General features: G+C 41.6%; 1 protein-coding gene across 1 annotated transcript in view; it reads left to right on the forward strand.

The window, feature by feature from the left end:
* kcnip1b (Kv channel interacting protein 1 b) overlaps nucleotides 1–12,500 on the forward strand; it is a gene marked incomplete at its 5' end in the record, with an annotated part of 22,979 nt that overhangs the window by 1,054 nt on the left and 9,425 nt on the right. The window lies entirely within an intron of this gene.

Raw genomic sequence — 12,500 nt, forward strand, 5'->3', positions numbered from 1 at the left:
CTCAAAGCAGCGTCATCTTCTGAAATGTCTACAGGCGGAAATAATGTTGAAAACTCAAGTATACGACGACCATTACTGACCAGACATTGTGCCAAGACATATAAGCGTTAAAAAAAATGTATTTCCCAAATAAGAATAAAATTTACCACAAACTTATTTAAAACCTCTTTTTATCAATGGTTTTTAATGTTAATAAACTATTACAGATGTAAACGTATGAGGATGGACGGACATATTTAAAAAGGCCCATTTTATCACATTAAAACAAGCAGAGTTGGATCTTGATGTTTGGTCACTTCATTTGAAAACTTGAAGTAAATCAATAGAGAGGCGTAAATCATAATATTACAGGATTAAAGCAAGAAAGACATGTGCTCCAATAAAGGCCGTATTTTGATATATTTTGAGTGTAAATTAGTATTCGGGGTTTACCTCGGGGTTTCAACTGTCTGGGGCGGATGGAGCGTGAGTGTTGGAACATTAACCTTTTAGCGTCCTTGGAGATGGTGCAAGCCCTTCCACACCTCATCTCATTCATCATGTCGCAGCAAAAAGCTACACCCACAGCCTCTTTTGTGCTCTGTGTAGTGGATTTAAAAGAAAAACAAAGGTAGTTGGTTCTTGCGTCTTACAGGTTTTATTCTATTAAATTATATTTGATCATAATAGATTAGATGGAAGAGGGAAATCGCGGTGTTACAGCGGCACACATCAGGACAAATTGGACACCGCAATACATTCATAAAAATAGAAAATGGAAGAAAATGGTGCATTACAATTATTTTTAGCATTTAAAAATAATTTCCAAATTACAATAAGCGGGAAGAGTGGGCTGTCTAGTCATCGGAAGCTTGTGGGTTCAATCCCAGGCTCCTGGTAGCGTGCTGAAGTGTCCCTCAGCAAGACGCTTAACCCATCAGACGTCCAGGCTGTTGGAGTGATCCAGGTGATTCAGCACCATGGACAAGTCCCCTTTGAGCGACACTGGAGCACAAAGTCTGAATTGACATTTCATCGACTCGCAGCCGCTTTTGTCCAAAGCAACTTACAATTTATTGACCCGCTGATGGGGGCAGCCATGCCGCGCTCATCAGTCATTTTGTCAACAAGTTCGTAAAGATTCTCTCTCGACCCCTTAGATCCCTTTCTGACAAGTATTTTACCCGCTTCTTCTTCTTCGAGTCCTCTCTCCTCTGCACTAATTGGAGATAATCCCCCAACGGCAGATGAGACTAGAGTGATTTCTGACTTGATTTCCATGTATGATCTTTAAACCTCTTCTTTGTGTAGTCATTGGAAAACTTTCCTCCATGGTTACAGTATATGTGGCTCATCCCAGACGCTCCAACCATGAGGGCTGTGCCACAGTGATATTGGGGAAATTAAACCCAATTATTTTACACCAAGGGGAGAGCTTCACACCTTTCCACCTTCCAAACAGGCTTATAAATGTACTTACAACTACATACTGATGATGCCGTTTTGTTTCTTACTCAGTGAGGAACGTTTTTATTACAATTCTCGTCCTTTTTTGGATGCAACACAAATTGCATTCGATCCGAACCCCAAACTCCCCCGCCCTGATCTGAGTGTTCAATCTGAAGTGGTTTTAATATCACGTTTCCACAACATGGGAAAACTTACATCGGTATCATTGACATTTTGTAAATACTGAAGTCTGCCGGAAAGAAAAATGCACGATATCCAAAAAGTATAGAGCACAGTATTAGTTATGATGTAAATGCCCCAGGGAGAGGCTGTCAGCACCATGATGACTTGGTCTTTGTTGTGGTGTTTTGGATAAACCTGTGTGATCAGCAGGGATGGAAGCGTGTCGGAGGAACAATTAGTGGAGAGGGCTGGAGTGCTCCGCAACAGCTGGACGTCCTCAAAGTCCCACAAGCAGCAGAGTACTTGAAAGAGTCTCGGCTTTTAATCCGTTCAATCTATTTTCTCACAAATATCTCTCTGTGGCGCTCGTCCCCCCAACCAGCCTCCAGTTCCACAGCCACAAAACAGAGAAACCAACAGCACTTTATTTATTAGTCATGGCTCTGGCTCGCTCTACTTCTTCTTCTGCCCTCACATACCAAGCAATAAAAACTTGACCTTCTGAGTCATTGCAATGTCCACGCTACGCTGGGAACTCATAATAAAACATGGCAGGTACCTGCCCACTGCCCAGAAAGATCCAGACGCCAACATGAATTGAAGTGCTCCTTCACCCCAGAAACAACAAGGGGCGGTTTGACGGACGCAGATGAGTCCTAATATTCAACTAAATGAGAGTTGAATTGTGGACTAACTGGAAGGGCCTTTGTCACTCGCGCCTTAAAACAGTGTCAGACTTGCCCTCGTCTTGGTTGAAAAAACCTGATTCCCAGGAGGAAGATTAGAGCTGATGATGGGATGTGGCCTCCAGGTCGACCTTGGCAATAGAGGAAATGGATGATCTGGACTAAGAGCAGCAGCAGCAGCAGACACAAGGAGCCGACTCTTCCTTCTTCACTTCCTTGTCTACAACTCATTCATCTCCAATGAAGCAGCGTCTTGGAAAGGCCTTCTTCCATTCTGGGTTCATTTCAGTAGGATTAGTTTAGTCTTGATTTACATGAAACTCCGCCTGCGAGACCGTCCCGAAGAGTAGATTCTCCTTTTGTAGATCTCCAGCTTCTTAACGTAGGTGTCATATAAGGAGGAAAGTGATCCCGCGATCCCGCTCTCTTCTTTATCCATTTGAACCCACAAGTGGCTTTAATTCTAAACCCGCCAGGCATATTCAGCCAAGGTACGGATGCAATCTCTGCAGATCTGGTTGCTTAGAAACCGTTTTGGAGAGCTTCTTCATGACGTGAAACTCAACCGTACAGAACTAAGACAGTGTTGCAGGAGTCTGGTTTGGAAAGGTAAAGACAAAAGACAAAAAGGAGGAAAGAAATATAGTATTTTGATGCGGTATAGAATATTATTTTACTAGTTAAGTTAAGTTTCATCAAATGACGAAAAGCCCCAAGATCCTCAGAGCGACCGGGTTTAAGTACCTTAGTACGTATGTGAAAGCATTCTAGTAACGTGTCACAGTACGTGGGAAAACTTTACTGCAAACAACAATAACAAAGAGTAAAGCAAAGTCAGCGATCCCTGTCTATAAAAGCCTTTCATAAGGTGGTTTTAAAAACTTTGCATAAAGTTTTCTCTTCCCGTCGACTGAATGAGCTGAAGAAAACAAACGATCAACATGGACTTTGTTAGCTCCAGTGACCAGACACATGAGATATAAAGGCCACAACTTCAGCCCAAACCAAAAACAGGAAAATAAACCGATGAAGGAAATAGAAATAAAACCCCTATCGGAAGTCCAAACGGCCAAGATGAGCAAAAGGGCCGAGCCGACAACACAGTGCATGGCACCTGCAGCTCCCCAGCGTTCAGTCACCAGGAAGAACAAGCAGCTTTAGTTTCAAGGAAAGCAGATTCATTTGAGGCCAAACAGAGTGTGTGACAACAACCTAGAACCTTCTTGGCGTTTTGGACGACGTCGCCTCAGCAGGAGGAAGGAAGCTTTTCTTGGCTCGGCCCGACTGGCGTGTTTCCTGTGATTGCTTGGACGGTCGGCGCTCGCTGTTTTCATCCCTGTTGATTGGCAGGAATGTAAATGTGAGCCCACGGACTCCGCTCCGTCACTATCTCCACCCTAGACGCTCGACAGGTGGAGGAAGGTTAATTAGGCGTGGATTCACCTCACGGTCCCAGTGGATCCTCCTTCCCATTTATCTAAAGAGCCACGTTTGAACCCTTACACTTTCCTTGGTTTTAGTACGAGCCGACAAACTTCCAACTTCCAACGCTACGACACATTTGAAGTCATTCAGGAGTTGATTTCAAGCGTAGGCCAGGAGAGATCACTTCATTTGGCTTTTTCTCTTTAAGTCCACGCATAAAAATACACCGGTGAATTACGACCCCGACGAGCTCCGGAGATGGAGAAAAGTTTCCGCTGCCGCCTTCCACTGTCAATCAAAGGATGTATTTGATCATATTTTAAAGCAACAAAACAATATTTTGCTGATATCATAAAAAAAAAATAATAAATGCAAACATTTAACAGCTCTGCCGTTTTTCCATATTGTGACAAAAAATCTGCCTATTTTCTTAAAAAGGTGAAACGGGAGCCCAGGCAGATTGGATGGATCCCAAAAACGGGCAGCGAGAGGATTATTTTGCGGCTTATTCTGCAGGAAACTATTGCTTGATGTCAAAGGTCATGATCCATGATGTTGAAGCTGCTCTGCTGGCTTCAACATCATGTGTCATGATGATTGACATCAAGCATAAGAGCAGCAATGTCAATATCAGGCCTTTCACTTCATTATTACAAACTAATTACCAAAAAAACAAAAACAAGTTGGGACTAAAACATATACTGGCTCCTTTTCTCACATGACACTGTAATTATTTATACTACTAGTTTATAGAGATGAAGGTGATAGAACATGATATAGCATGTATGGTTTCATTCAAAGAAAACACTTTGAGAGGGACATTCATTGGTCTGAAAGGCCTTTCTCTGACCTGCCATCTTGACTTTAAGGGTGACTGGTCTGAGAGCAGTGGGAATTACAAGTCTGTGTGTGTGTGTGTGTGTGCGTGTGTGTGTTTGTGTATGTATGTGTATGTGTGTGTGCGTGCGTGTGTGTGTGTGTGTGTGTGTGTCTAAGTATGTGTATGTGTGTGTGTATGTGTGTGTGTGTATGTATGTGTGTGTGTGTGTGTGTGTGTGTCTGTGTCCGTCCAAGTGAATCTTTTATTTTTTCAAGTTCAGAGTTGGAGCATTGCTGAATATTCAGTAAGACAGTGTTTCTGACCTGTTTTCGGCCACGTCACACTTCTTACAATGAAATAGTCCCACACCACACCACTGTACACGTAACATGTACAACTGTGCTGATTATCATGGCCGACTAAGAGTGATGCACGGTGGCAAACCATTCGTTCGTAGCGAGCAACTCTTGTAAATGATTGGGCGAGGGAATGAATCCTCAATTCACCAACTGAAAATAATTAACTCTTGTTCACGGTTGAGGAAGTCCTCCCTCGCTCACCGTGCATTAAACCAGCCCAATCAAATGAGCAAAGACACGTTTTAGCAAATGACTCGTCAAGAACCGAACCTGAAAAAATAGTGGAAGCTTTCATGGTCGTCACTTTCAGAGTTTGACTTGTTCTGATGAACACAGAGCTGCTCTTCTGGCTGCAACTGACCAATGAGATGAGTTCGTGCAGCCTTGCAATTTAGATCTTGCAACACAGGAGCCAATTTCCATTATGAATGTTTTAGTGGAATTAGAAAAACTGCAGCACAGTGGTTGAAAAACACTGCAGTAAGATATTGTCCAGAAGGTTTAGTGTTAGCACTGCTGCCTCACAGCAACAAGGTTCTGGCTTTGAAAAAGGCTTATTTCAAAACCTCATGTACAATGAATACAGCTGTTCAGTCACTGCACATGTGGACAGCCGGGTGTCCCTTTTTCCCTGTGTTTTTCATATTAAATCATAAAAGTTGGTGATAGTAGTATCTTGGTGACGTCAGTGATCAAAGTACGGTGCTTAGTTCATAACTGAATTGTGTGACTGCCTGGCTGGTGCATAATGATGACAATAATAGCAATAAAATAGAGGAACCTTTATTCTCTGCTGTTTTAGACACTATATACGTCCTATAAAGTCCAAGCGGAAGAGTTTGGACCCCAGGAGCCGACAAACAGTGACAACATTGTAATCGTAACTTTCCGACCCTGCGGGAAATTAAAGCGGACCTCATAACTTCCCAGCAGCCATATATACTGTGCAACCATATGTCGTGACGATGGGAAGCAATATCTTTTCCGTGTCTTTTCTTGGGCTTGGAGCCTGTTTTCAGAGCTGCGGCAGATCCCAGTGTCTCTCTGGAGGGTTTGGTGAAGGTCAACCCACGTGATGATACAGTATGCATGGACGGCGGCGTGCGTGCACGCTCAATCGCACACAGTCATCAGCACGCAGGCATGCGGGGGAAAAGGAAAGCAAAAGAGTGTGCCGTCAAAGAAACACTTGAGTGGATTCTTTTCACTCTTTATTCTCTGGACAAACTCAAGTGCTGTGCATGATGTGTACATTTGCCGTGTCCATGAAGACCATCTGCTGCAGTCACGCAACCACCAGTGAAGTCCGTCTCCACCACTTGTTAGAATTAGAATGTGTTTACTGGGCAAAGTAAGTTTTGATATACAAGGAAATAGTAAAAACAAAAAACATGCTGAATGTGCTCTATGCATACGTGACAAAAAAGGGCTAAAAGAGGGACAGTGGCAGAGAGGATGCAAGTATTGACCATAGGTATAAATATAAATAAATATGAATAAATATAAATTAAATGTAAATAAAATATTTAAAACATATACATAAAAAATTTGAATCCATATTCATATAAATTTGAATACAGTGGATAGATGTGTCCATGGTGAATAATACAGTATTTATACAACAGTATGGGTTCAGTTGAACTTATTACAGTGTTAGTACAATACTATTACAATATAATGCACAGTTATTGCACAACTGGTAATGTCTGGAGAGTGTGAGGGTGTGTTTGTCCTTTGGCTGTTTGTCCCACTTTCTTTCTTTTTTCTTTCTTTTGTTTTTTACCTTTTTCTTTCTATCTCTCTCTCTCTTTCTCTCTCTCTCTCTCTCTGTGTGAAAGGAGTGGATCGGAGCTGACAGTGTGTGTCTCTGCTTTTAATTTTTAAATCAACCCCCTCCTCCAATTTTTTTTTATATAACCGCCTTCCACTTGGTTTATTTTTATCTCTTGCCTCCCTTCTCTTTCTGTGTTTTTCGTTCCCTGGATTCAATCTCTCTCTCTCTCTCTCTGGTTTCATGCTTTGTATACTGCTCCACCTTCAATGTGTCGTGGTGTGGCTGGATTGGATTGATGGGTTTTATTATCAGGGTGTGTTCGGGTGGAGGGATAACTTCTGCTCGAGGCCACGCGGCTGTGTTGCACGCTGCAAATTGCTCCGGTCTGATTAATGGAGAAGCAGAACCTTGTAGAATTATAAGTTCTGCTTGTACAATTATTATGTTGAAGTTGTTTCAATGCTGCCCCCTAGCGTCATCAGACAGAATCACACCGATCACTGGTCTTTATCAGCCGACTCAGTCCTTTCAGTTGAACAAAAGTGCAAATATTCAGGCTAAAAATAACTCCAGTAGAAGTGAAAGTACCACATTGGTATTTCTGCTAAACTATAAACATGTAAGCACTTGCACAGGAATGTACTTAAAGGATTGAAATTAGTACCAGTCAGATCCAGTACCCTGATATAACAGAGCTGAACAGACGGCATAACGTGCATGATGTTTTTTTCTGCAGACCAGATCATTCATATTCTTTAGGTTTTACTAATGAATTCAAAATAAAAACATACAGGTGGGGTCGCGTTTCAGATTTTCTCGATTGCTAAGACACTGAAACTGGGGTCCACTTGATCTCCATCATGACCTCGTGAGCACAGCAGGATTCTTTTTAGAAAAAAAACAGTAGTTTCTCATTGCTCTCACCCACAATGCAAATACTAAGCACATTTAACGAAAGGGTAAACACAAGTCCCTACAGAAGAGAGAAAACTGAGGGAACTCAATTCAGCAAATCTGACCTAAATCACGTCAAACTAAATCAACACATTTGCTCACAGCCGGTACAACTCACTCACTTGAATGTGGACTTCTTCTGCAGGTGTGCAAAACCTTTTAGCACAATTGTTCAATCGGCAATCAGTGCCTATTCATGCATAAAGGAGTTCACCTCCGAGTTTCCATTTTTAAGAATGGACCAAGTAAGAGGCAGAGGGCGAGGACAAAGGAGAGGTCGAGAGGCCCTTACAACCAATGGACTGAATGTGGTGGATTCACCATTAGTTTTGCTCTTTTTTACATTGCTTAATTTTCGCAGTGATTTGTACAAATTATAATTATTGTATCAACAAATGGTGAAGCCATATAGAAGGGGGTTAACCATGTGAGGGTATAGTGAAAAGTGTAGTTAGTATTTATTGGGCCATTGTGTTGTGATTTATTGCAATAGCTTTTTATTAGCTAACAAGTTGTATGTTTTGATGCAGGTTGTACTGCTTTGATCCAATGACAGTTTTTTTCTCAGTGTCCGTGCTGCCACAACGGGCACAGTTTCACCCACGCGGTCGCTTCAGGGTAGATTGGGAGATTTTACTGCAAAGTGATTTCTGATCCTTATTAAATGGGGAGCTTATTTGGGTGAGGAAAGCAGAGCATTGTGAAGTCGCTGCTTTGGTTCGCGGTGCTGAACGCGCTGCAGCTGCTGCCGCCTGTCCCAGGCCGCCAAGGTCCGGCAGGTCTGCTGGATGCCAAAAAGAGCTCCAGATGGCACCGACTGTCAGGAGGTTGGCAGTAGAATTTGTATTGTGCTTTTAATAATTTATTCTCCATCTGTGTGTGTGTGTTTGTGTTTGTGTGTTGCACACGTTTTAGTGTGTGGATGCATTATGGTGTATGCATGCAAAGGTGCACACCTATACACTGCACACTGCGCCTTCCAATCTATTTATTTGCAGGGTTTTTTTCTTGTTCTCTTGTGGTCTTGGGGATATTTTTTCGTGCCAGGATAACGTTCTTTTTGCGGATGTTCATCCATATCAAGTTTACCGACCACAACTAGCGACGCTGGTCTGTCAAATTCACCGCTGCTGCCTTTCACGTTTTGTGTGTTACCTAGCTACCGACCTACCCACCAACAACGGAAACAGCATATGGAGGGAGCAGATGGATCAAAAAAAACCTGTATTGGCTGTTTCTTATCAAGTGTCCTGCACAAATAACACAAAAAGCGACCGCCTCATTCTTAGAGCACCCGCAACGGATGAAATGCACCCCCAACTGCGCTGCCACGCAAATAGCGTCTCAGTGCCCAGCGCTATTCGCACGTATGGAGTCCCATGGAACACGTCATCTGCTTCTACGGCTACGTCACGACAAACAAATTGGATGATGATGATGTCACAAAGCTCCACCAACTCATCTAACTTCGCCACCTGATTGGAAGTTGAAGAGCGTTGGTGTATCGCTGATGCGCCAACGCTCTGCAACTTCCTGTTCATTTTCATCGTTTTTCACTGATTCCCAGAGATGCGTGTCACTCGACTCAACTCGAGTCACTGTTTTGATGACTCGCAACTGGACTGGACAGAAATGAAGTGACTTGAGACTGGACTTGGACTTTGAAGTTAAAGCCTCGTGACTTGACTTGAGACATGATGACTGGGATGACTTGTTTGTGTTCACTTTCATTCACTGAAACCTTCAACTAGGACGCGACCGGCAAACAAAAAGGTATTTGGTTGAGCTCGTAGTCCCCTCACCTCATGGTGCTCGGTAGCAGACGGACAAATGTCGTAGTAATTCATGAAGGTTGTAATTGTTTCATTTGAGATTTCATTATCAAACACAAGTTGGTGTTTAGAAAGTTGTAAACAAGGGAGGCTGTTTTTTCTCGCTTGCGTGTTAAGCTCCGTGCGCTGTGATTGGTCCGCGAAGCGCCACACTCCTCCATGTTTGTTTACGTTCGTTCCAACGTGCAGATGACGTCACATAGGATCCTGAAGTGGTTCTGCTGCTGATTTGCGACATAGTGATGGAAACAGTCATTATTTGAGATTTTTGGCCACATCAGCAGTTACTTGTCTATTTACTCTACTTTTAAGTTACTCACCAACATAAGCGCAGAAGTGGGACTAGGCTTTATAAATCCATCCCTGTGGTTTACACTGACGTTGAGACAGTACAGGCTCTCCAAGATGCGTTCACGAAGACTAAGACTAAGAATGTAATTTAATATCATCTTTTACATTTATTATCCATCAAACAGTTCCTTGTGTGTTAATTTGTATTTGTTTGTGTGGTTATAAATTCAATTTTCTCAAATGTAAAATTGTAAAAAAAGATATACGTTTTTCAAATTGGTTTTCAATATTTTGCCCTTTTTGACAAAATATCGGCCAAAACATCGACAGTCGGTGGGCTGGGACGTCAGACTAAGACTCGGAAATAAATGTAAATAATAATGTAATTTAATATCATCTATAACATTTTTTATCCACCAAAAAGTTCTTCAGTTTATGCTGTCACTCTGCATTACTTCTAAAACAAGTTACATTTTCAGAGTTTCCCAAGAACACAGCATAGACTCTACATAATGATGCAGTGAGTCCTGGTGACACGCAGAATTACTAACACAAGCCCTTACACTTGTTGCGTGTGATTACTTTATCCTAAAACGTGTCTGTCTACTTCCTCTAGTCCACGGAGTCCTGCCTCACGGTGTCTCTGTGGAAGGAAATCACACGGTTCCCATCAGACACATTCAACACGTCCCTCAGAGACGTTTCATCAACGTTTTTAAATTTAGGAACTCAAATAAAATGGAGACATCAGGGGCCCTAGACTCCAGATTGGGAACCCATGCCCGATACCAGGTATAATATACAGATATCTGTGCTTCCCTACTGAGTTCTTAAAGCACTGGCACACCAATTAATTAGAAGAAAGACTGTGCTGACGTCACATTTGGTGACACAGGGAGTAAATTATCAGAAAATATTCATGACCTGGTGTTTAATTGATTTCAAAGTGTATTTAAAGGGATTTGCAGTATCCAAGGCTGCAGACTGCAAGGAAAAGCAGTCAACAATTACTCTGTTGGCCAATGTACGTTCGGGTGTACAGTATATCACCCAAAATAAGTAGGGCATGGCGCTCTTATGTAACTACAGGTTTTGTGTGATTAAGCCCTGCGGTGTTAACGGGAAGGTGTGTAAAGCAGCAGACGTATGGGACTTTTTTGTATGAGGTGAAGCACAACTTTCAAGAAAGGAGAAAAAGGGGGAGCTCATTAAATATTGAAGCCAAGAGAGAGGTTTCGTGGAATAGCACACACACACACACACACACACACACACACACACACAGAGCCTTTGAGCCTGCGGCCAGTTATTTATTCATTCTGGGTACAATGCTCCCTCGCCCGTTGTATTGTAACATACATAACGTCTGGGATGGACCTACTTTACTTCTCACTCCTTGCTTTTTCTACTCACATGAGGGTTTTCCAGTGTAACTATATATAATAACTATATACACAATACTTCTACAATACTTTTTTTTTTTTGGTGTATACGCTTATTGCCAAAATTGTGTTTGCTGTTTGAGGCTCATATTTAATGTCAGGTTTATTGTACGTCACCATTTCTGTCTTGAGTTTATCTTTCTGCTTCACTATTTATTTCACAGCGGATTGTTTTTGACTGTCTATCTATCTATCTGTCTATCTATCTATCTATCTATCTATCTATCTATCTATCTATCTATCTATCTATCTATCTATCTATCTATCTGTCTGTCTGTCTGTCTATCTATCTATCTGTCTATCTATCTATCTATCTATCTATCTATCTATCTATCTATCTATCTGTCTATCTATCTATCTATCTATCTATCTATCTATCTATCTATCTATCTATCTATCTATCTATCTATCTATCTATCTATCTATCTATCTATCTGTCTATCTGTCTATCTATCTGTCTATCTATCTATCTATCTATCTATCTATCTATCTATCTATCTATCTATCTATCTATCTATCTGTCTATCTGTCTATCTGTCTATCTATCTATCTATCTATCTATCTATCTATCTATCTATCTATCTATCTATCTATCTATCTATCTATCTATCTATCTATCTATCTATCTGTCTGTCTGTCTGTCTGTCTATCTATCTATCGGTCTGTCTATCTATCTATCTATCTATTTATCTATCTATCTATCTATCTATCTATCTATCTATCTATCTATCGATCTATCTATCTATCTATCTATCTATCTATCTATCTGTCTGTCTGTCTATCTATCTATCTGTCTGTCTGTCTGTCTGTCTATCTATCTATCTGTCTGTCTGTCTGTCTATCTATCTATCCATCTATCTATCTGTCTGTCTATCTATCTGTCTGTCTATCTATCTATCTGTCTGTCTGTCTATCTATCTATCTATCGATCTATCTATCTATCTATCTATCTGTCTGTCTGTCTGTCTATCTATCTGTCTGTCTGTCTGTCTGTCTATCTATCTATCCATCTATCTATCTATCTGTCTGTCTGTCTGTCTGTCTGTCTGTCTGTCTGTCTGTCTATCTATCCATCTGTCTGTCTGTCTGTCTGTCTATCTATCTATCTGTCTGTCTATCTATCTATCCATCTATCTATCTGTCTGTCTGTCTGTCTGTCTGTCTGTCTGTCTGTCTGTCTATCTATCCATCTGTCTATCTTTCTATCTGTCAACATTGCTGCCGTTGCAGCAGGACATTGGGGGCAGAGAAGGGGGAAAGCGAGGGAAAGTGAGAGAGAGGGATGAGCGAATGGAGGAGTTGGAAG

Source organism: Zeus faber, assembly GCF_960531495.2.
Source record: "Zeus faber genome assembly, chromosome: 14".
Taxonomy (NCBI): Eukaryota; Metazoa; Chordata; class Actinopteri; order Zeiformes; family Zeidae; genus Zeus; species Zeus faber.